Source organism: Colobus angolensis, unplaced genomic scaffold (assembly GCF_000951035.1).
Source record: "Colobus angolensis palliatus isolate OR3802 unplaced genomic scaffold, Cang.pa_1.0 Scaffold138, whole genome shotgun sequence".
Classification (NCBI taxonomy): Eukaryota; Metazoa; Chordata; class Mammalia; order Primates; family Cercopithecidae; genus Colobus; species Colobus angolensis.
This window is the reverse complement of record NW_012114466.1, coordinates 2,643,862-2,667,713: the sequence shown is the minus strand read 5'-3', so window position 1 is coordinate 2,667,713 and position 23,852 is coordinate 2,643,862. Positions and strand designations below refer to the sequence as shown.

At 51.3% G+C, this 23,852-nt stretch overlaps 1 protein-coding gene across 1 annotated transcript in view; it reads right to left on the bottom strand.

Moving 5' to 3' along the window:
- PHF21B (PHD finger protein 21B) overlaps positions 1-22,819 on the bottom strand; it is a 129,709-nt gene extending 106,890 nt beyond the window's left edge. Inside the window, exon 1 of the mRNA XM_011934772.1 lies at positions 22,700-22,819. The gene's annotated coding sequence lies outside the window, so the exon portion shown is untranslated. The remainder of the gene's footprint in view (positions 1-22,699) is intronic.
- Between the last annotated feature and the right edge of the window lie 1,033 nt (positions 22,820-23,852).

Here is a 23,852-nt window from a genome sequence, read left to right as displayed (position 1 = left end):
ACCACCATCATTACCACCACCATCATCATCACCATCAACACATCACCATTATCACCATCATTACCACCACCATCATCACCATCACCATCATCACCTTCTTCACTACATCATCACCATCACCATTATCATCACCATTACCACTGTCATCACTATCATCACCACTATCACCATCATTACCACCATCATCATCACCATCACCATCACCATCATCACCATGACCATCATCATCACCACCACAAAAGGGCCAGTAAGAGCTGAAGAAGCATGACCTTCACACCTTTGCATCTGGTCAGGTGGCCAGGGAAAAGGTTAACCTCACCCAGAGCCTTGGTTCTCAAAACTTCAGGGGATCCCGAATCTTGTGGGAAGCATGTTATACACAGACTCCAGGACCCAGTTGTGGATTCCCCAGGTATGCACTGGGGAGGCACCAGGCTTCTGCAGGTGAAGGGAACTTGGGGATTCAGGTGCAGTCAAGGGGCTGGCTCTGAGGGTCCCTGTGCAAAGCCTGGCAATGCTGTAGCTGGGAGGCACACCTGAGAGTTAAGAAAACGCCTGCTTAGCATGAAAATGAAAGTGTGTGACATACATGCTTATTTGTATTTTAATCCTGCTCTGTAAGTTATGAATTTAATTTGTAGGGTGTTAGGACTGCTTATCCTGTTATTTCATGGAAAGTTTTATTTTTCAAAAGAAGTCATATTAGGACTGCTAGAAATTCTATTCCTGTTATTTCCTTCCAGAACCTCGGTATTTCCCACCAGTGGCCAACACAACTGCAAGCCCTGCAGAAGAGGAACGACGGCACCCCGGGCCTGACCTGAGACTTGTCAGACCTATCAAGTGACCGCCAATGTCACAAAGACTCTGCAAAAGCAACAGGAGGTACTAGCCCTGGAATATGCTACCTGAGTGTCAAGGTCTTTAAAAGTGATGTTGGCAACCCTGTGGGTTTTCTGTTATCCTGTTAACTCTGCAGGGGCTCCTTAGCAGGGCATCCTCCAGGAACACAAGGAACTTCACTGCTGGGGTATCGACTTCAGTGACCAGGACTTTGAAAACTTTTTTGCTCCTGCTTTAAACACACACAAGCATCTTGTCTTTAAGAACATAATCTAACAGCAATATCATTTACAGTTTGTAAGGTACTTCCACACCCATTATTCGTTCATTAAAATTTAACTGTTGCACACCTGAATCTCTTGTCAGAACAGAGAGGACTTTCACTACATCTATTTTACTAAAGAGGAAACTGCAATTCACAGGGTCTGATTTGCCACCAAGTAGCAAGGCCAACACTTGCAAGTTCTAGCTCCTGATATATGAAAAAGTAAAGGCCCAGCCTAGGCGACAGTGAGACCCTGTCTCTACCCAAAAAAATTAGCTGGGTGTGGTGGTGCACGTTTGTAGTCCCACTTATGGGAAGCTGAACCAGGAGGATCACTGGAACCCAGGACTTGGAAGTTGCATTGAGCCATGATTGCATCACTGAGCTCCACCCTGGGCAAGAAAGCAAGACCCCATCTCTCAAAAAAAAAAAAAAAAAAACGAAGAAAAAAGAAAAACAACTCTAGTCTCTGTTCCCTCCACTGTGGAGATATTTCCTCACAGGGATGTGTTGCGATGGCAAAGCAACATGGAAAACAGTTTTACTCACCATAGGAGGTGGTCAGTAAATGACAGCTGCCATGACTGCCACTGATGTTATCACCGTAGCTATCACCACCATCACCGTGAGCACCACCGCCACTACCATCACAATGATCACCATTATCACCATCACTATAACAACCATCAGTACCACCATCACCATGACAACCATCACCAGCAGCACCATCACCACCACCATCACAATGACCACCATTATCACCATCACTGACAACCATCATCATGCGAACCGCTGCCACTATCATCACAACGATCACCATTATCACCATCACTATAACCATCATTACCACCATCACCATGACAACCATCACCAGCAGCAACATCACCATCACCATGAGCACCACTGCCACTACCATCCCAATGATCACCATTATCACCATCACTATGACAACCACCACCCTCACCATAACAACCATCACCAGCAGCATGACCACCATAAGTACCACCACTACCGTCACAATGATCACCATTATCACCATCACTATGACAACCATCACCATGACAACATTGCCAGCAGCACTACCATCACCGTGATACCCATCACCAGCAGCAGCACCACCACCACCACTACCACCATCCTCATTACCACTTGCAACTGCATGCTCCAATCCAGATGAATCCAGAGGTCCTTTCTTGAAGGTAAGGAGATGCTCTAGGCCTTGGGTATTGGTGGATGGGCTTGGATCTTATTTCAAAAAAAAAAAAGAGAGCAATCTAAGCAGGAGAGCAAAGGCTCAGTGATCCCCACGTGTTTACATTATCTGAGAAATGGTCTTCAGTTTTGAGTCCGGAGATGAGGCTGAAGAAGGGATTTGAGGCGAGATAATAAAAGCCCCCATCTGTCCATTGCAACGAAGTCTTGAATTTTATTCCTCAAGTCATCTGCTTCTACACTGTGCTCGCTAGAGCCCAGATACCTCCCACATGCCAGCGTTCCTGGAGCTGGGGATCCTGGAGTTAGGGACAGGGCAGGTGCAGGTGGGGTCCTGGAGGTGTTGGGCAGGGGGGCGCAGGTACAGGTGAGATCCTGGAGCTGGGGAGAGGGCAGGTCCAGGTGAATTCCTATAACCGGGCAGAGGGAGGTACAGGTGGGGTCCTGGAGCTGGGCAGAGGGAGGTGCAGGTGGGGTCCTGGAGCTGGGCAGAGGGTAGGTGCACTTGGGGTCCTAGGATCCTGCACCTGCCCCAGCTCCAAGCAGGTCTTGTCTATCAGATTCATGCCTGGGAGAGAGGCTAAGAAGACATTAGAAACTACTGCCATTGGCCAAGGGGAATGAAAGTTTGTGTTTACGCACAGAAGAGTAACATAAAGGTTAAACTTGAGACAAAGAACTTTGGTCACGGTGTAGTGGACAGAGGCTGGAAGTAAAGAGACCAGCCAGGGGGCTGCTGTGATATTTCCAGTGAAAGCTGCTGTGGGGTGAAGGAATAGTGGCAGCAGTAGGAAAAAATAATGAAAACATTTAGGAGGTGAGATTGGCAAGATGAGGGTGGGAACTAGCAAAGAGATGAGAAGGCAGGCCAGTGGGACCCCCAGGGAGACCGATGTTTCTGAAGCCAGCAGCAGAAGGTAATGGCCAAGCTGAGAGGCACCAGGCCCCACGCTAAGCTATAACAGTCACGGTTCTGCTTCACACTTCCAGGTCTACAAGGCGTGCACTCGATCATCTCATCTTGCACGTGAGTGCACAGAGGTGCAAGGGTGCTTATAACAGGTTCGAGCCCACGAAACTAACAAGGGTCCAACGTGGGACCTGAGAAGTGAAGTTGAGGAGGCTGTGCACAGGGTTAGAGCTCAGAGCAAGAAATACCATGGTCCTTTGAGCACCCAGAGCACTGGCAGCCACCACCTATGGTCATTACATCGGGACCCCAGCTATTCCTCGTGGTGACAAGGAACCTTTGAGGGCAGGCATTGAGGTTTATGGTTCTTAAATCCATGGAGCCCCCAACACTCTCTCATCTCCTCTCTTTCTCTCTCTCTCTCCTCTCCTCTCCCCCACCCCTCCTTCTCCTCTCTATCTCACCCTTCATCCCTCATTGACTATCAGGCCATAGATTATAAAGGTCTCCCCCAGCAGGTGGGTAGATGGATGGAAGAACAGGAACTGACGGATCCCAAAATAAGGTGGGCCACTCTGAAGATCCACGGTGTCCAGGCCTGGAGTGGACTTGCTTTGGAGATAGTGAGTTCCCCGTCACACAAAGAACTCAACCAGTAAGAATGACTAACAGGGAATCCCTGGAGTATTTGGTCAGCATTTGTCAAACTTACTTAGGAAGCAGAGCCAAGGGATAGCATCTTTGCAGAATACCATAAAACTAATATTTAATCCCATGATACAATCAAGGAAAAACTTTACTATAGAAAATATCACCTCCAGGCCAGGCATGGTGGCTCACCTACACCTGTAATCCCAGCACTTTGGGAGGCTGAGGCAGGAGAATGGCCTGAGACCAGGAGTTGAAGATTACGACCTGGGCATCATAGCGAGACCTCGTCTCTGCAAAAAATCATTAGACGAGTGTGGTAGCATGGGCCTGTGGTCCTAGCTACTCAGGAGGCTGAGGTGGGAGGATTGCTTGAGGCCTGATGATCAAGGCTGCAGTGAGCTAAGATCATGCCACTGCATGCACTCCAGCCTGGGTGACAGAGCAAGACCCTGTCAAAAGGAAAGGGAAAGGAAAAAGGGAAATGAAAGGAAGAAAAAAATATAACTTCATTTAGCTACATGTGAAAAAAATAACTAGAAGTTCACCAAAGTCTTCAAAACAGTCATAATCAACTGTAAACTTTCGTCTGATGCCTATTATGTCATTTTGTCCTCTGCTAGAACCTGAGAACCAAAGGTTGAGGAAATATGAATGCCAGGGAAAAAAAAGTTTAATTGAGAAAGGTCTGCAGGTTGTGTCTTTTTTCCTGCACATCGAGAGAAGAGTACTGTGGAAGTTTAGCAATGGCATATGCTGTGGTCATTTTGGAGCTGCTACATCAAAAGATTAGATGGGGTAATTTACAAACAACAGGAGTCTACTGCTCACAGTTCTGGAGGCTGGGAAGTCCATGTGGAGGGCACCAGCAGATGCAGTGTCCGGTGAGGGCTGCTCTCTGCTTCCAAGATGGTGCCTGGCTGCTGTGTGCTCACGAAGGCAGACAGACACCCTCAGCCTCTTTTATAAGGGCACTAATCTTACTTATGAGGGTATAGCCCTTGGGACCTAATTACCTCCCAAGGCCCCACTTCCTAATACCATCACCTTGGGGTGAGGTTTCAAGGTATGTACTTCGGGGAGGGCACAGCGTTCAGGCCTTGGCTGCTTAACTCTCTGCAGCCCAGGGCAGGCTGGGGGATCACAGGACCGTAGTCTGAAGGGCCACAGATAAAGCAGGCTGGTCGGGAGACCTCGGGGGACACGAACGTTTCTCAAACCCCAGATTCAAAGAACAAGCTGGAAGTGGCAGTGGTGTGCGAGTGATGAGGCGGGCACCAGGAAGCTGTCTCCAATCTCAGCTTGGCCTCCTCCAAAGAAAACGCTGGATTTTATTTGTGGGTGCCATGGAAAAGGCCCACCAGCCCTCAAACCTCGCTTTTTAAACCCATGAAATGTGAATCCAATGGGCTAATGTTAAGTGGCAATACCCATATCCAGTACTCTGAGATGCTGCTATACAAACGTTAGTTATTGTTAATGAATGAGGAACGAGGGAATTGGTCCCTTGCTGACTAATCATCCTGAGAGAGAAAAAAAAGAAAACAAATCACTATAATAATATAAAGTCTACACAAGCCAACAGAACTGGACTTTCTTTTTTTTTTTTGAGACAGAGTCTCACTCTGTCACCCAGGCTGGAGTGCAGTGGTGTGATCTCGGCTCACTGCAACCTCCGCATCCCGGGTTCAAGAGATTCTCGTGCCTCAGCCTCCTGAGCAGCTGGGATTACAGGCGCACACCACCACACCAAGCTAATTTTTATATTTTTAGTAGAGACGGGTTTCATCATGTTGGCCAGGCTGGTCTCAAACTCCCGACCTCAGGTGATCCACCTGCCTTGGCCTCCCAAAGTACTGGGATTACAGGCGTGAGCCACCATGCCCAGCCGTGAGCTACATTTTTAGTGTCCACGTGTTTAATGCCAGTGCAAATCTCTAGCGGGAGAATTCCCTTCGAGCACAGGCATGCCCTTCATAACGTGTACACCGAAGGGGCCAGCGGGCTCCATGAATGCTGCCGCTGCCTCCACTTCTACCCGTGCCCATGTCCCCTGGACAGAGGCCTACCAGGGGCTGGGGGAAGCCAGCAGAGAGGCACTCAAATTCCCTGGCAGGATGTGATGTCAAAACTATGGCTCCCACAGTCATGGACACAGGTCTGATGGAACACGGTCACCCCTGGACTATGTCCCCAGAGGATGACACAGGCAACCCTTCAGGCTTCTCTCCACTCAGGGTTTGCCCAGGAAGCAAAGCACAAGGCCCATCCATCAATTCCACTTCCGCATAGATACCCAAATGAACAGAAAGCAGGGACTCAAACATATTTGCACACCCATGTTCCTAAGAGCTTTATTCACAACAGCCGAGGGGTGGAAACAACGCAAACATGCACTGATGGATGAATGGATAAACAGCATGGAGTACATGCAAGCAGTGGAATATTGCACAGCCTGAAAAACGAAGGAAGTTCTGACGCGAGCTACAACCTGCGTGAATTATGCTAAGTAACAGGATATTCTGCTAAGTGAAAAAAGCCAGTGGCAAAAAGATAAATTCAGTATATTATGCTAAGTGAAAAAAGCCAGTTGCACAAAGATACTCTGTGATTCCACTTACATAAGTAGAATGATGGCTGCCAGGAGCTGGGGGAGAAGGGAATAGGATAATTGTTTAATGGGTACCAAGTTTCAGTTTGGGAAGATGAGGAAATTCTGGAGATGGATGGTGGTGATGACTACACAGCATGAATGTATCTAATGTTGCTCAACTGGGCACTTAAAAACTGTGAAGATGGTAAGTTCTATGTTATGTCCATTTTACCGCAATAAAAATTTGGATCAATGTTATTTAATAAAGCCAGGAGTGTGACCGAGGAAAAAAGGCAGGAGCTGCTAACTGCGTGGCCAGGGGGAGCCCTGAACCACCTTGGAAGGTGTAGTCATCAACGGTGGGCCCTGCTGCCTCGGCTCCTCCATGCCCAGGCCCACGAGGCTGGAATCAAAGCCCCGCCCCATCCGCCTTCCTGAGCTGCCACGAGGGTCCCATCCACATCGGGCAGGGCAGTCTCCAAAACCGTCCAGAGAAATGCAACCTGGGCTTTAATCTAGGCTAGGGCATCCTTCATCATTAACATTCGTCATTTTAGCATTTGTGCACCAAGGGGATCAAGTTCAAATGAGGAAACCCTCTTCGAGAAGGTAAAAAAGCTTGATGTGTACATTAGTGAGAATTCCCTAAAATGGGTAAAAGAAAAGGCAGCCTGGCCACTCCACGGTGCCGCACAAATCTCCCACCTCCCAGGTGCTGGATCCGTGCAAAGGGGAAGGGATTTCCGGTGCCTGGAAAACCCACAGTGTGCAGTGGTTCCTTCTTCAGTGACGTCAGCCAAATGGAACACAGAACCACCAAGACGACAGGCGGACTTGCGACAGACGATCCCACTGAGCGTCCTCCCCCGGGGAAGGAGGCAGAGGCTCACACAGCCTCGGCGCAGGAGACCCAAGGAGAGGCTGAGAACAGGGACGGGCCTGGCGTCCCCCAGATGGCGAGTGATGCTGTGGTCCTCTCTGTGGGGACAGGACACCCATGGAGGGTCAGTCCATGCAGAGGACCTTGGGGACCTCTTACAGAGTTCAGGGGACCTTGGGGTAGTCACCCTGTGCCCAGCTGGGGGGCTCCCTGTCTCCACCTCTGTTTTGTGTCCGGTTGGCCTCCCTCCACTGGCCTGCTGGCCAGACCTGACTCTCAGCTCCGCTGGTCCGTCCAGCCCCATAAGCAGGACTCACCTGGGGACACGGGGGACAATGGCTGCCTTCGCTGGCTGTAGAGGGGGAAGGGGCTGCTGAGAACTCTTGTCTTCACTTTCTCTGGTCTCCTCCAAAAACACATTTAGTAAATGAGGCAACTGTGTAACCTAAGAAACAGCTTTTTTAATGAAGCTGTTGGCTGGGTCACAAGATGAACTATTTGGGGGCATTAAAGAAACCAGACTCGGACATGGGGGGAGCACACTTGGCCAGGTCTCACCCCAGATGCAAACGTCCCTTCTCCTTTTTTTTGAGACGGAGTCTCGCTCTGTCGCCCAGCCCAGGCTGCAGTGCAGTGGCACAATCTCGGCTCACTGCAACCTCCGCCTCCCGGATTCAAGTGATTCTCCTGCCTCAGCCTCCCGAGTAGCTGGAACTACAGGCACCTGCCACCACACCTGGCTAATTTTTTGTATTTTTAGTAGAGACGGGTTTCACCGTGTTAGCCAGGATGGTCTCGATCTCCTGACCTCGTGATCCACCTGCCTCGGCCTCCCAAAGTGCTGGGATTACAGGCGTGAGACACCAGCCACGTCCCTTATCTTGACCAACATAAGTGACAGGGAGCACACTGCCTCAAGGGCAGACTGTTCTCTCAGTGCATTCTTAGAAGTTCTCTAAGTTCAGCAGAAACTCAGTTCTCTGTTAATCCCCTCTCTCCATGCTCTCTGAAGTTGCAGAAAGCACCATTCATGCCCCTGCCAGAGGAGGACCCTTGGAGTGTTTGAACAGAGCCCCCTTGAAGCCACTTTGCAGAGGCTGCCGCTGCCCAGGGATGCTGGGCGATGAAATGCGCGGGAGGAACTGACAGAGACGCGGTGCTGTGGCTGCACCACAGCGTGGACGCACTCAATGCCAGCGCAACCGGAGCAAGTCACTGAGAATGGTGTCAGGGCTACCTGAGCCACCAGCCAGTGTCCCAGGCCGGCCTTCCAAGTCCTGCTCCACTGCTGGCTGATGCCAAGCACAGCAGGCGACCGCCGAGCACGTCACCCACATCAAACCTTGGAACACACCTAAGAGGCAGGAGCAGAGGCGATATGTGCCTTCCACATGCGGGACTGAACCTCTGCATGTGCACGTGTGGGCGGCAGAGCCAGGGTCCCCACCACTCAGCCTGAGGCCGGCTCTGGCTTTTGGCCGCCACGCTCCACGGAAGAGCTCCAGCCCCACTTTCTGTGGACCGAACAACGTGTAAAGCACCCAGCACATAGTAGGCATAAGAATGAGTGACGTGGTGGGGTGGGGAACAGGAGGACAAGAGTGGCGATCTGACGATGACCCCACAGACAGGCTCTTGGGACCCTACCCGCCCTGCTCACACGATCCTGTTGGCCTCATCCCAGGTCTCCCTGGTTCTCTTCATTTCAGCCTTGCAACCCCACTCTAAAGCAGGCAGTAGAGCCTCGTCCCCATTTTACAGATGCAGACTGACTCAGAAAGATCTGAGCTTTACCCAAATCCACCAAGTCCAACAGGGCACAGGACTCTGCGTCCTCACACTTGGCCAGAAGGGATAACTCCACTCTGCCACTCCCTGAGATGCAGGGGACCGCAAGGCATCAGGTCCAGGCAGGAGCCACGTAAACCTGAAAAGACACATCCACGTGTGGCATCTCGGGGTGGGGCCAGCAGCTCGCTGGGATTCCTGGCAGGACTTGCTGGCTGGGCGGGCTGGGCTCCATTCTGGCTGGGATACAGTTTAACATATAGACAACACAGGGACACGGGACCCAGACCAAGCCGGTTCACACTCCAGCCTTCAGAGACAAGCCCTCAGGTGAGGCAGCACACCCTGCCCAGCCTCAGTGTCCTCTCCAGTAAAAGGCGGATCACGGCAGGCCTCCGTGTTGTTGAAAGTGAAGGCAGCAGAGGCCTGTCCACACTCACCCACCACAGCGGTATCAGCTCCTTCCTCCCATACCCAAGGGCTCTCCCACAGCCCAGATGATGGGGAGGCTGAAACAGACCCCAGCCTCCTGGTCAACCGGAGAATAGGCCACAGCCAAGAACAGTGAGTCCAGAACCACCCACACACACACGGCAAGGTGCAGTTTACACACATGCTTCTCCTCAAGGCAGTTAATCCCCACCACAGGTCTTGGAGACAGGGGCCTTCATTTTAGCCACTTTACAGATAAGAAAAATCAAGGCTCGTGGAGACGAGCAACTTGGGACTCTTCACTTTCCTGCAGGCCAAACAGCACCAAGGAAGCTGTGTGTGCACCCAGGAGAACGCGCATCCCTATCAGGTCGACTGTGCTTCTAAAGCATCCTTTCCTCGCCACTGGATGAAAACCAATCAGGGTGAAACTCTCAGCTGGCTGGTTTTCAAAACTACACACACAACCTAATGTCAAACCTTCTGCCTGTGAAGAGTCACAAACCAGAGTAAATGATGCACCTCAGCTTTTCTGAGATGGTCCTGATTTCAAATATTCAAACCACCTGCCCGGTCACAGTTTCAGAAGATCCTGCCATCCCACCGCTCGGGGTAGAGTACGGGTTCACAGTCTGTCCATCTCAGCTCCTGGTTGTGAGAGGACAGGGAATGGACCCACGTACTGGGCCAAAGGCACCTGATGCGGGGTCAGCCCGGGGCATCCCCGCAACCTGAATCTGAGGTAGGCAGGACTAGCTTCAGCTGGCGGAGGTCCTGGGTTGAAGGGTGTCCCCCCAAATTCAGATCCTTCTGGAACCTTGGAACATGACCTTATTTGGCAATAGGGTCATTACAGATGTAATTAGTTAGCTGAGGTCATTGTGCCTTGGAGTGGACCCTAAATCCCACAACTGGCGAATTATAAGACTCCCAGACAGACCCCGGGGTTAAGAGAGCCAGGTATAGACGGAGGCAGAGACTGGAGGGCTGTCTTCAAGCCAAGGACTGCCAGGAGCCGCCAGGGGCTGGCACAAGCGAGAGAGGGGCCTTCCCTCAAGCCTCCGGACGGAATATGGGCCTGCTGACACCTTTCTTTCAGACTTCTGGCCTCCAGAACAGTGAGAGAATGAATTCTGCTGTTTTACGCTGCCCAGCTTGTGAGGATCAGTTACGGCGGCCACACGACACTCACGCAGCAGAGAAGAAAGCTAAGGCTCACAGAGAAAAGTAACCGGCCGCAACCCCTGGGCTCACAGGCAGCTGAGCCCGGCCGGACGGGGCAGCCTGGCCCAGAGCTTCAGACCCACTTTCCCCTCCCCTGGCGCCCACTTCGTCTCAGCAACACTCCCCCACCCCCACTTACATACAGGCTGCTGATTGCGATGAAAGATGTGCCAATGTCCCCACTTCCGCAGTATCCAAATTAGTGTCATTACGGGAAAGAAGTCCAGATAAAAATACCCAAACTTGGGGAGCGCCAGGGCGAGAATCAGCAGACCTGCACGGCAGCCTGCAGTGGTGGCATCTGATGGCATCTGAACTCGTAGCAGGTCAGGCTGAGAGGCCACCCACCGCCCAACCCCTCCAGCCCAGCTCATACAACTCTACTCAGCCAGCCAGGTCCCCAGCCAGGTCCCCGGCTCTCAGAGCTGTTTGCCTTTTTCATCAACTAAACAAAGCAGCAGAGGTGCAAACACTGCCTTGGGGAAGCGGGTGGGCACATCCCTCCCTCCAGTCGCCAAGGTTGGCGGGGGGAGGTGTAGGGGGGATGAATTACTGTATAGCAAGTCCAGCTGCACCAGGATGTAATAAAATGTGTTGCTAAGATACAAGTGCCACAGAAGTTCATTAAAGGACACTTTCAACCAAGCTGCCAGACTCTTCTCCCTTCAAAGCCGCTTCTTTGGTACCGTCCCTCGTGCTTATAATTAGATCCACAATATGAGAAGCTGCGTTCCCCATTCAAGTCCACTCAGCAGAACATGTTAATAAAATAACTCCAACGAGGCAGTGGCTGGGGCTGGAGCATGTGGGGGGCTGGGGGACGAGTCTATTTACAGAAATGCATTTGTGTTCCACTTACTTATCTAAATGAGAGATACACATCCTTGAGGAGCCCCGAGGCACTCTGGTGGTGTGATCGGCTCCTTCCCTCCCAGGAGTTTGGGGCTCACTCTGGGACTGCAGAGTCGCTAAACCCTGGGAGCTTGGATTGTTGTAGAACCAAGGTCTCGAATCTCAGGACTCACCAACACAGACTCTCTGCATTTTGGGATGCTAAGGTTCTAGAATCTCAATGGGTTGAGTCTGACTCAGTCACTGCATTCAGCACTCGGTTTGTCGGCACCTCGCGAGATGTTGAGTGGCGACAGAGATGAGGGAGGGAAGAAATTACTAGATGACACCCCCACCCCCACCACCACCGCTGCTGCGTGACAGAGCTATCCAAGGGAAAGACAGACTGCCCCTGAGGTCAGGGTGACTGCCCACCTCCCCCGGGGCCCAGACAATGCAGACGAAGGAGCCAGGTGTCGAGGGCACAGCGGAGGGGACATGGCAAGAGGCTCAAAGATGGTCGCAGAGGCGACGGTCACCTCTATCTGCAGGGGCATCCCTTCTGTCCAGGGATATGTGGAAAGGCTGTAATTCACTGCCTACTTCCAAACATCACACTTCATTTCTGGCTTCTTTTGAAAAATCCAAGGAGCCAGCGGCACAGGGCCCATGCCACACGACAACAGGGGGGTGCTGGGCCATGCTGCCCCCGGCTGAGGGGCTCGGTCTCTTCAGTGCTCAGCCCTCGGCAGGACCACTCGCCGGCCCACAGCTTTGGAGTCTGCCATCCCTGCCGAGGTCGGGAGCCTCAGGTTGTAATTACACAGCGACAGAGTCCCTGATGAGTCTCAAGATTTCTGAATCACAGAATCTGAGTCCGGGAGCATCAGCCAGGCTTCCCCGCACAACTGCTGGTTGGTGCCGCTTCTCCTTCACTGACTGAGAGGTGGTTTGGCAGACGAAGGCCTTAAACAACCAGTTCTAGTCCAGACAGCTCTTATCATCAGGGAATTCCTGCAGTTTGAGGGCAGAAATCAGCCTTCACCTAACTTCCAATCTGTGGTCAACATTCTGCCCCATGAAAGGGGTGCTCCCTCTCAAACACTCAGGCCAGGTGGTGATTCAAAGGCTGAGGTCAGTCACACTGAGAGGAACGGTCCCCACCCCATTTGACTCTCTGATCCCCTCCAGACCACTCTCTAAAGCTGCCAACTGTCCTATACACACACACATGCATACACACATGCACACATATACACACGCATGCACACGTGCACGCACACACACACTCCCACACCCACATGCACACACGGACACACACACATGCGTGCACAAGCACACACGCGTGCATACATGCAGACGCACACAAGCATACACAGACATGTGCACACACGCATACACAGACGTGTGCACACACGCATACACACACACGCATGTGCATACCCCTTCCTCTGCTCTACTTTTCACCAGAACACCTGCCACCTTCCGACCCACTCCATATGTCATATATGTCATGCATTGTGTTTCTCATCGATCACCTGTCTCCCTGCCGAGTCTGTGAGCACCACAAGGACCTATTCTGCCCACTGCTCACGAGCCTGGTGCGGGGCCCTCCCAGCTGAGCATCCTGATCTGGTCACACCCCGGAGAATACGCAAAAAGGCTTCAGACACAGCTCCACTACCCTCATCCTTTCCAGTCCCTTACCACTGAAGGTCCTGGGCCACCGAGTCCCAGCTCCTACTTGGAGACGGTAGCCACAGGTGGCTCCTGGCAGCTTTCCCGTGAGGTGCCCACTTCTGCCACTTCCCCATGCCCATGGCTGGAATGACCTCGAGGGCTCTGGCCTCAGTCCACGATGGCCCCAATAACTGCTCTGTCACCTCTCCTTCCAGGCTCTTGGGGGGGGACCTTCTTGCATTGGCTGCAGGGAGGTGGGCGTGGGCAAACAGAGCTTTGCATTCAATGGGGCTGTCAACCTGGAGTTTAACAAATAATTCCCGCATTTATCTGTGGTGCATTTATTACCACTGAGACACATTAATCACAGCCAAGACTCAGTATCGCTGATTGTAGGAAATGCTACCTGTCACTTTGCGAGCTGCATCTCACATTAAATTCTGGATCATAGTCTCTAATATGTATATATTTTTAATTACATTTTCAAGTTCATTTACATGTGGAGATTGGCTTTCCGCCTGAATGACATCAAAGAGAAACACTTCTCCCTCCCTTTCTCTCCCTTCCCCTCCTCTCCTGCCTCATTCCAGCCATTTTCTTTTTCCAGGGGTAAAAAGCCTCTCTCCAAATTGACTACAGCTTCACCCAGGGGCAGCCTGCAGGCTGTCCCCTCAGGGAGGTCCCAACAGACCCCTCTGCTGCCGCTTCGCATAACTGCTGCCTTCACTCAAGAGGCCCGCCCTTCCAAATCACCATCTCTCAGCTCCTTTTCTATTCTGGGGAGTATCTCTTCCCACAGTTGGCCCCTACCCTCAAATGTAGACTCTGAAAACAGAAATATGCAAACTTGGGCTAGGTGACGGCTGCAGGGACTCCTGATTCTCCAGGGACACAGAAGGTGAAGAAACTTACCCACACCTGCAGATCTGCAGCCAATCTGATTTAGTAAGTTTCATCGCATGGACCATTCTGGAACACACTGTGCCCTGCCAAAGCTGCCTGTCTCTTGCTTAGGCAATTCAGAAGTCAACTACTTGGAGAGTCTAGCAACCGTTCTCAAAACATCTGGGTGCCCTGAGGGTCCCTTCTTGGCAGTCCTGTTGTCCACACATAAGGTCATCCGTGCAGGACCCAGCAACTCTCACGCACAGGCTGCCCTCACGCACAGGCTGCCCTCTGGAGCTTCAGAAAGAAAACTCTGGTGAAGAGAATCTAACTGTGAAAACAAACACAACAGGTTTCTTGCATGGGCGAAGCGCAGTGATCAGAACACCTGGAGTCACAGGGGCTCGATCTGATTCCTGGGTGCAATCCCCAATCCCCACCAGGGCCTCAGTTTCCCTCGGGTAAGATGAGGGGCTTGGCCAAGGTGCTCCCCTTAGTTCTCACATTCTATGCTTTCAGCTTCAGCCATAAGCCATCAGGCCACGGCAGGGGGCACGTCCCCTCAATTTCAACAGACTCCCAAGTCAGGGGCCGACCCCAGCTCTGGGCACACCCGTCCAAAGACCAAAAGCAACTCAGAGGTTTCTGTATCAACAAAAAGCCACAGATGCCTCCCTGCTTTTCAACGGCAATAATGTCTCTGGGGTCCTGCTGGCTTTCTGTTTCTTCCATTATTGCTAATAAAGTAGTACCGACAACAGCGCTCTCTACTCATTTCCTGGCTGCACCTCAGGAATCGCGCCCAGTGAGTACAATGCTCGCCCCATTCGTGCCCGGGACATCGCTGCCAGAAGGGCTGCAACACCCCCACTTTGAGACCGGGACCCAGCCCGGCCCGCCCCTCACATCCCTCTTCAGAATGAGGGTTTGACTCAACCCTGGGCAAAAAAATAAAAATCTCCCATGGACACCCTCTTTTCTGCCATTTTTTTTTTTTTTTATAGACAGAGTCTCGCTCTGTCGCCCAGGCTGGAGTGCAGTGGCCGGATCTCAGCTCACTGCAAACTCCGCCTCCCGGGTTCACGCCATTCTCCTGCCTCAGCCTCCCAAGTAGCTGGGACCACAGGCGCCCGCCACCACGCCCGGCTAATTTTTTGTATTTTTTAGTAGAGACGGGGTTTCACCGGGTTAGCCAGGATGGTCTCGATCTCCTGACCTCGTGATCCGCCCGTCTCGGCCTCCCAAAGTGCTGGGATTACAGGCTTGAGCCACCGCGCCCGGCCTTTTCTGCCATATTTTAAGAAGACCAGCACAAGTGCCAAGCCAAAGTAAAAAACCATATAGTACAGCCCATCAGAACTGCCAAGGGATGCCCGCTCTTGGCAGTCAGGGACTGTAACCTGAGCGAAGCTGCATCAGCAGTTTCTCCTCACACTGGGATTGCTACTACTGAACAGGAAGTCACCACCAAAAACAACACAGAACAATCTTCAGAAAGCGTATCTGTTCCTTCAGAGGACAGAGACCATTTCAAAATGAGATGTCTCCACCTTAAAGTATAAAATAACAACATCAATAATAATAAAAAGGAGAGCAGCACGCGAGCCAGCGAGAGGGAGGAGGAGGAAACCACCCAGCTCCGAAGGGCTTGGCTTTTGCGCTGCAGACTCCTCTCCGCAATCCCGCAACCCCGCAACCCCGCAACCCTACAATCCTCGCCAAGTCCCCGACCAGCCACACCCTCCCCGGTGCTAAGCCAAGAGCCAGGCTCCCGGGAGATGCAGAGACCAGACCCAGACCCAGACCCCAGGAAGCTTCCACGACTTCTACTTTGGAACGAAAGTTCCACTCGTGGTCAGCGGGACGGTTACCAACTTGCTGGGGATCGTCTCCAACATCATAACTCCACTGATTTTTATCTGACCGCGTGCCCTGGAGTAACAGTCCACACCTCACTTTTCATATTGGTGCCATTACCCTGTCATTTCTCCCCCTACATGTGCCAGTGTTGGGGTTAAGGTCATGAAGCTGGGCACCCAATGGTCCAGAACTGGACCACAGCTTCTCTACTCACCAGCTGCGTGATCTCAACAAGGCAACTCAACTTCTCTGGGCCAAGCCAGTCCACAGAGAGAACCAGAAGGCACCTGCCCAGAGCCAGCGCCCCACAGGAAAGCCAGGACGGGTCAGAACCCGTCTTCAGTCCCACTGCGTGAGAACTTCCTGTGGGCCCAGAGCTTAATGCACCACTCACTAATCCTGTGGCCTCTCGAAATTATTTCTTGAGGGCTCACCAAGCGCCAGGCACTCTGCTACCTGGCTGGCCGTGAACTATTATCAATCCCCTTTTATAACTACGGAACCAGAGCCTCCAAAGCGGCAAAGCCTGCCCCAGGCGGAAGAGCCGGCAAAGGATGGAGCTGGGATTGGAACTCCAGTCTGTCCAGTTTTAAAGCCTGCACTGTAAACCGCTTTGTGCCCCTCGGAGACAAAGTTAAAAGCCTTCTACACGGCACTGGGGAGGATATTCTGGGGGCAGAGCCTCCAAAGCTGGGCCACCGGACACCCTCAAAGCTCCTTAACCCCCTAGAGGTGACCAGAACCTCCCCAAGATGCTGCCCCACACAAGAGCCTCGGCTGCTGAAGAAGGAGCACGGCGCCCTCAGGATCAGCTGTGTGTCCGCAGACGGGGCGAGTAGCAGCCTCGTGTGTTCACTGCTCACACAAGTGAAATCAAAGACACAGCCCATGATTCGGTTCCTGAAGAGATAAAGGCATTGGAAGAAAAACTTGCTAAATCACAAGGCTAATCATCATAGCCAGCAGCTCTAATGAGGCATCATGGGACTACCAAAGTTATTATCAGAGTCATCTCATTGAAAAAATTCAAAGTTAACTGAAATCAGTTGTCCAGTTCCGACAGCAGGTGTTTTAAGATTCTAAGATATCAAAGCGGACTCTTTGGAGTGGCTGATGCAGGCGGCAGAGTCAGCCTAGTGATCGTCAACCTTTACGGGGGCAACAAGCAACATGGCACCCTCGCACGGAAAGATCGCCTCCAACGGCGACACGTAACAAGACAAAAGTGCCCAGGTCAGAGCCCGGGCAGGGCAGGGGGTGGTTCCTGTGGTTCAAATCAACCCTCATCTCTAAGAACAGACCTACATTTAACACCTTCACGTTGCATCTAAATGCACTTTCATATCTGCTGATTTCATCTCAATCACCAGGTGAGTGGGTCTTATTCCCATCCCCACTTCACAGCTGGCAAACGGAGCTTGCTCAGAGAGGCAGAATGGCTTGCCCAAGGTTCTCAGCTGAGACGCAGGAAGCTGGGCCGTGAACCCACATGCTGACTTTGAGGCCCTTGCTCTTCTGGCTACATCACCTTGTACCCTACACCATGGGAGACCAGCTGGAGACGAGCAGGGGACTGACACGGAGGCACCCCGGCTAGGGGGCAGAGTTGACAATTCCATTCACGGCAGTCCCAAGCGGCTCAACCTCGGAAAGCTGCCCTCCTCTGATCCATCCTGAAGATTCACCAGCCCAGTCCGACCCAAGTCCCAGGATTATCCTGACAATCAAATAAAAAGACGTCCATCAAGGAGGACGGAGAAGGCGCACTGAAGACAGTGCCACAGCCAGCCATGGCAGCGAGTGTGCAATCTGCCACCACTTTCTCTACCAGTGCACATGTCACCTCCCTGGAGCTGTCCCCACACCCCCCAGCACAGCACATCGTCCCATCTGCCCCCTGGGTGAGCCTGGTGGCCAGACACCTCACACAGATACCTCACTGAGCCTCGAGAGGTGACTGTGGACGCACCTGCCTCCCCAACTGCATGTGAAAACAGCTGTGGGCTGTGAGCAGACATCAAGTGAAAGCCCTCGGCAAGTGTAGAGCCTTACAGAGTGAGACGTCACCGTCACTCACAACATATCCCTCCAGCGCCACTTCCATATCCCCAGTTATTTCTGGTGGAAACTCCTTTTGTATTCGTGGAATTAACCTGAGCTGTTCCCAAGAGACGTCCACAATACTATGTCTGGTGTGAAAAGTAGGTCTCGGAATAGTGATGCCTGGTGCATGGACTTGTGTGAGAAAGTGTTTCTCCAACATCATAGGCACATCTGCCGACACCTCTGATGGGCACACCTTGAGGCCGCGGCTCTCGCCCAAGGATACAGTGGGGCAGGAAGAAGTGAGACCTGCATTTTACGATATTCAAACTTATACTGCCATTTCCCGATGAGCATGTGTTGCTTTTCTAATAAAAATCTTTAAAAAGCAGAATTCTTCTTTATCTCCTAAATGTCACCAAAATGACAGAATGCTGATCCACCACCTTCCTTAGTAAAATTTACTTCAGCAGAATGGTAATTATTTTCCTGACTTCAAAAACAAGTCCCTCCTCTCATTTTGGTAACAGACAAAATGGTAACTATTTTATACACATTACACAGGCTTTGTATGTATAATGTTGTATTGACATATATCAACACATAAATATTTGTCATTATATACATGTGGCCAAGAAAATTAAATCAATAGAAATAAAAATGTAACTGGTAAACACGTAACTGTAAATTGCACTTGAGTACATACACACATACACACCACACACACACACACTCTTTTCTTCTTCAACCGAGCAGAGTTACCCACTCAGTTGCCTTCTGGGGCTTCCAAAGGTGTCCCCCACTAATTCTTTGGCTCTAAGAACCTCTGGTGAAGTCTGGGGGAGGGTCACCTGGAACCCCCCACCCTCACAGGCCGGTTTATGTACAGGTCACCCAGGGCTTTGGGTCCAGCACCAGTCTCGTGCTTCCCACAACAATGGGGCCTGTCAAGAGGCTCCCCACGCAGGTGACAAACACCTAAGTATCTCATGCACTTGGGGAGCCCAGGCATCCTTCACGCTCCTCCCTTCTGACCTGCCCTCAGCACCCCTGCACTCCTACACACACCTTCCTGCCTCATGCCCTAGAAGCCACTGGGCACAGCAAGAGGCCACGGAATCAACTCTAGGCCCTCTGTCCCCGCATGTGACACCCTCCTCACACTGCCCCAGCTGGCCTTCTCTGCCCCCTCTCTCCTCCTCATTCATGGTTTTACTGCCAGAAAACTCAGTAGCGTCCTTACCTCCCACTGTGGGTTTCTCTGGGGCCATTTTGCCTCGACAAGCTTGCCTGCCATTCCTGCCCGTCAACTCGCCAGGAGGCCTTATGGACACATCTCCCAGGCAACCCCCTTCTGGAAGCTGTCCTCGGTTTCCAGGCCAGCAATGATGCAGGTGTTCCCGGAGCATGATTTTCACAGCCCTTTTCCAGAAGTTCCTTGAAACTGTTCTCCACACCTCACTCCTTTGTCAGGTTTGCAAGGGCAGAGAGCTTGTTTCATTCATCTCTGGGTCCACTCATTTCAACACACATGATTTCAAAATCTTCCCTTTGCTCCAGGCCTACTGCAGGCTAGGGGCTCCCCTAGGATAGTTAACAAATCATTGCCTACCTTCACACCATCACTGCCCTGGGAATAGGCAGAAGGGAGCCCAGCAGGCACCCCTCAGGCAGCTTACAGTCTAGCACAGGAGCTGATCTAGGGAGATCTACACACGCAAAGCTAAGAATGCCCCAGAGGCAGGAAAGCACTCCAAGTGTCTGTAGCTGCCCCACAGGAGTGAGGCGGAGCTTCTGGGGCAGAGGCAGAGCAGGTGGGCAGGGCCATCCCTGTGGCTCTGCAGGCCCCTGGGTTTCATCCGAAGAGCAAGGGGAAGCCACTGTAAGGTTGTGAGCCAGGGAGCACTGTGACATCATTCACATTCTATGACACTGACTCTGGGGAAGAATGTACTGGAAGGGCCCAGAGTAGATGCAGCACGCCACTCACAATAGGCAAAAGAGTAGACGCAGCATGCCACTCACAACAGGAAAAGGTGGAAACAAGCCAAACGTCCACTCGTGGATGAACGGTTGGACAAGATGAGTTCTCTCTACATGGCGGTAAGTCCTGACATAAAAGCTAGTGAAATACTGATACGTGCTACAACTTGCATGAAGCCCGAATCATTAAGTGCAACAGGCCAGTCACGAAAAGATGTAAATATATCTATTTCATATAAATGGAATCATACTATATACATAGCATAATCATACTATATAGTCACTTTATATACACACACACACACATATATACACACATATGTAGTATGATTCCATTCATATGAAAGCCTAGAACAGGCAACTCTAGAGACGGAGTAGATTAGTGGTTGCTTAAAGCTGGTGAAGGGGGAAATGGGAGAAGGGAAGTGACAGCCAAGGGGTTTCTTTGGTAGGCGATAAAAATATTCTAAAATGGATGGTAGTGAAGGCTGTACAGATCTGTGAATGTACTAAAAACCAGTGAACGGCACACTTCAAATAGGTGAAGAGTGTATGGAAAGTGTATCTCAACAAAGTGGTTTTGTTATTGTTGTTAAGTAGACGCAGTGAAGGGGCTATCACTGTCTTCCAGGTAAGAGATGGCAGTGGGCGGGCCCAGGGCGACAAAGGGATGGAGGGATCCAGGAAACTCCAGCTGTGTGTTGGGGCTGGGCGGGGGGTGCGGTGCGGGTGTGAGAGGTGGGGGATGAAGGCTACACAGGTGGTAGCCAGGCTAACCAGGGGTAAAATCAGGCTTGGCCTTGCTGTCCATTCCCACAATCTTCCCCTAGCAGTATGAAGTGTGGAGCTTTTGGAGTTGCACTGATTTTTTTCTGCAATGTGTAATGATACTGTTTCAACAATGAGAACTGGCACTTTAAGTCAGAGAGATTAAAATGCACCTTTCTGGAGGAGAGTAAGCTTGAGAGAAGAGTTTGGAAAACACAAAGTCCTGGTACCAAAGGACTGCAAACAGTGTGGGGCGGGGCTGTGGATAACCCCCCAGCTTCATTCGGTGGCTGCTTCTCAGGTGGAATCCCCCAGTGCTGGACACAGCTGGTAAATCATGAAGACACATCTCAGCGCTGGGCGCACACACAACACCTTTCAAGACAATGTATTTTTACCGCTGCGCTCGGGGACAGCCCCTCAGAACCCAGAGTTCATCAACTCCATGGACTCTTGGGACAGTGCACATGGTCCCAAGCTCACCTCCGGGGTCTTTCTCGTGACACCAGAGCAGCATGGACTGCGGTTCAAACAGAAGGCTCTTTCCAATCCCACTGTAAAGCTGAACCTGCATTAAGTTCAGGTCTGGAGATGCCAGCTCACACGTGGCATCTACATGCTGTGCTTGGAACTCCAAAGAGGGGACCCCCACCCACCCAGTATTTACGCTGGGTCTGGTATTTACACAGAAGGGCTTGTTGCTTGACAATTTAGATAAAAATGTTACTGCCTCTCTGCATGTGCTACAAACTCATGGTGTAAACCATTGGAGCAGCTAATGGAGTCTTCATACATCGTATCTTGTTAAAGAGGGCCCTCCGCTATCGGAATCACAGCTCAGCAGCGAGGTGCAGCCACACCTGGGAAGGCAGCTTAGCTGACCTGGGCCGGGCCACAACTCATCAGCTCTCACCAACTATCCTATGCCTCATTTTTTTTTTTTTTAGTGGAAAATATGAACTTCATTTTCAAATAGCAAGGTCCTATGTAAACTCACTTCCTGTTTATTCCCTAGTCCCCCAATGGTAGGACACAAACTAGACAGTTGCACAGAAAATTTGTATCTATCTATTCTGACCAATAAGCTACCACTATGAGTCCTCTGAACACCTTTACGCACTTGTCCATGTTTCTTAAAGTAACTGAGAAAAACGTCGTGCTAAGGGCATCTATGAGAAATTGATGTTGGGCCCTGAAAGACAGGAATCCGCTGCTGGTGTACTGCTAACAGACCCGGATAATGGGGTCATCTGTTCATTTTACTATCTAGTTCATCATCCACATGTGCACTTTTAATTGAAACTTAACCTTTGTATCCGATGTTCCAGCACAGAAAACATCTCTGGAGGTGGAGATAGTATGAGCGTTTCCCTGAGCAACTCTCTCAAAGAATTCTGCCTTTAATTTTCTGTTGAGTTAAATAAACAAACTGTGACACACTTGCCTTTTCATCTCCACTCCCCCATTTCGGCCCTTCTGGGCAGGTTCTGGGGTGACCAGGCAGAGCCTCTTCAAAACCCTAGTTCAGCCTAGAGTCACCTCCAAAGCGCTTTTTCATCTACTATTCCCCAGCTTAGCTGCCAATCACCACCAAACTCTCCCAAGGAGAGGGAGAGGGGAGTAAATGTTAAGTCTACCCAACTCATTTCATAGGTGACCTCTGAAAGATTTCAACGCAGAGCCCGGAAAAGACAAGGCGGCTTTATTAGCATGCTGAACCACGGCTGCAGCCCCCTCCCCTCCCTCTTTTATGAGCCCTTGTTATATAAAATGCCACAAAGGAAAACGGAAAAACAACACCTTTGCAGTTACAGACACAAGTTCCAATGGCCAGGCCAAATCCTGGCTGCTTACCCGATGTTATTTTTAGTCATGTAAAAGGGAAACATTTCTAAAAGGCCGGAGAACAAAAGTTTTCCTTGTTTTCTTTCTTTTTAAACACACACTCACACACACAAAAAGATGGAGGTCAGTTCGCAAGCAAGCCTCCTTCCCTGAGTTCAAATTTAAAGGCAAAGGCAGCCCGGAGTCGGAGAGCTCCTTCCCGAAGCTGCTGCAACCTTCAAACAGGATTTTCAAATGTTTCTTTCGGCTTATCTAAATTCCGGCATGACAGATAATAAATAGCGACTCATTTACGATCATCATAAAAATTTAAACAGCCTTGAAATAGTTGCTACAATACAGAAGAAATGATCAAACCCAAGCTCAGAAGAGTCATTCCAAATAGTAAAACTACTGCCGCGCAGAAACATAAAGAGACATTGTTCCAATAAAAGCTCCTAGGTGATTGGATTTTTTTTCTCTCTCTCTTTTAAATCTTCTACTCGGAGTCAACAACTTGCCGTTTTAGCCAGTGAAAAAAGGGCTTAGTAACCCTCTCAGCTATCACACTGGACCAGATCTGGTGGCGAATTTTTTTTTTTTTTTTTTAAAGAAAGTATCTGATTTGATTCCACACAGTGATTAAACAGCTTTGTGCTCTGCGGAAAAGGGTCTTCCGACCCCTCCCCCTCCAAAAATGGCATCAAAGCAATCAAAATGGTAATGCCGGGCCTGGGTCCCCTCCCCCCCGCCAACTCCACGACTTCGCCGGGGCCGCGCGCCGGGCCCCCCCTCCGGCGGGAATGGAAGCTTCCACTCCCGGACGGGGGCGCGCGGCCGGGTGCGGGGGGGCCGCGGCACCGACAGAAAGGGGTTAGCGCATTCGTCCCAAGCCTCCTGTCCAGCCCGGCGGCCCAGGCCAGGCGCCGGCCCGTGGCACTGCCATCTTCCTTTCAGCAAGCCCGGGCCCCCCCGTCACTCGCGCACGCCCCCTCCCATCACTTTTTAACTTTAAAGACTCGACACGAACGCCCGGCCTCCGAATTCTCCTTCGCCAGGGTCATCGACAGCCGCTCCAACCTCTTCCACTTCTCTCCCCTACGCCAGAAAATCCCTCGGGGAAGGGGGCGTCCGATGGGGCGGCCCGGGCTAGGGTGGGAGCGCGGGGACCGGCCCGGGCGGG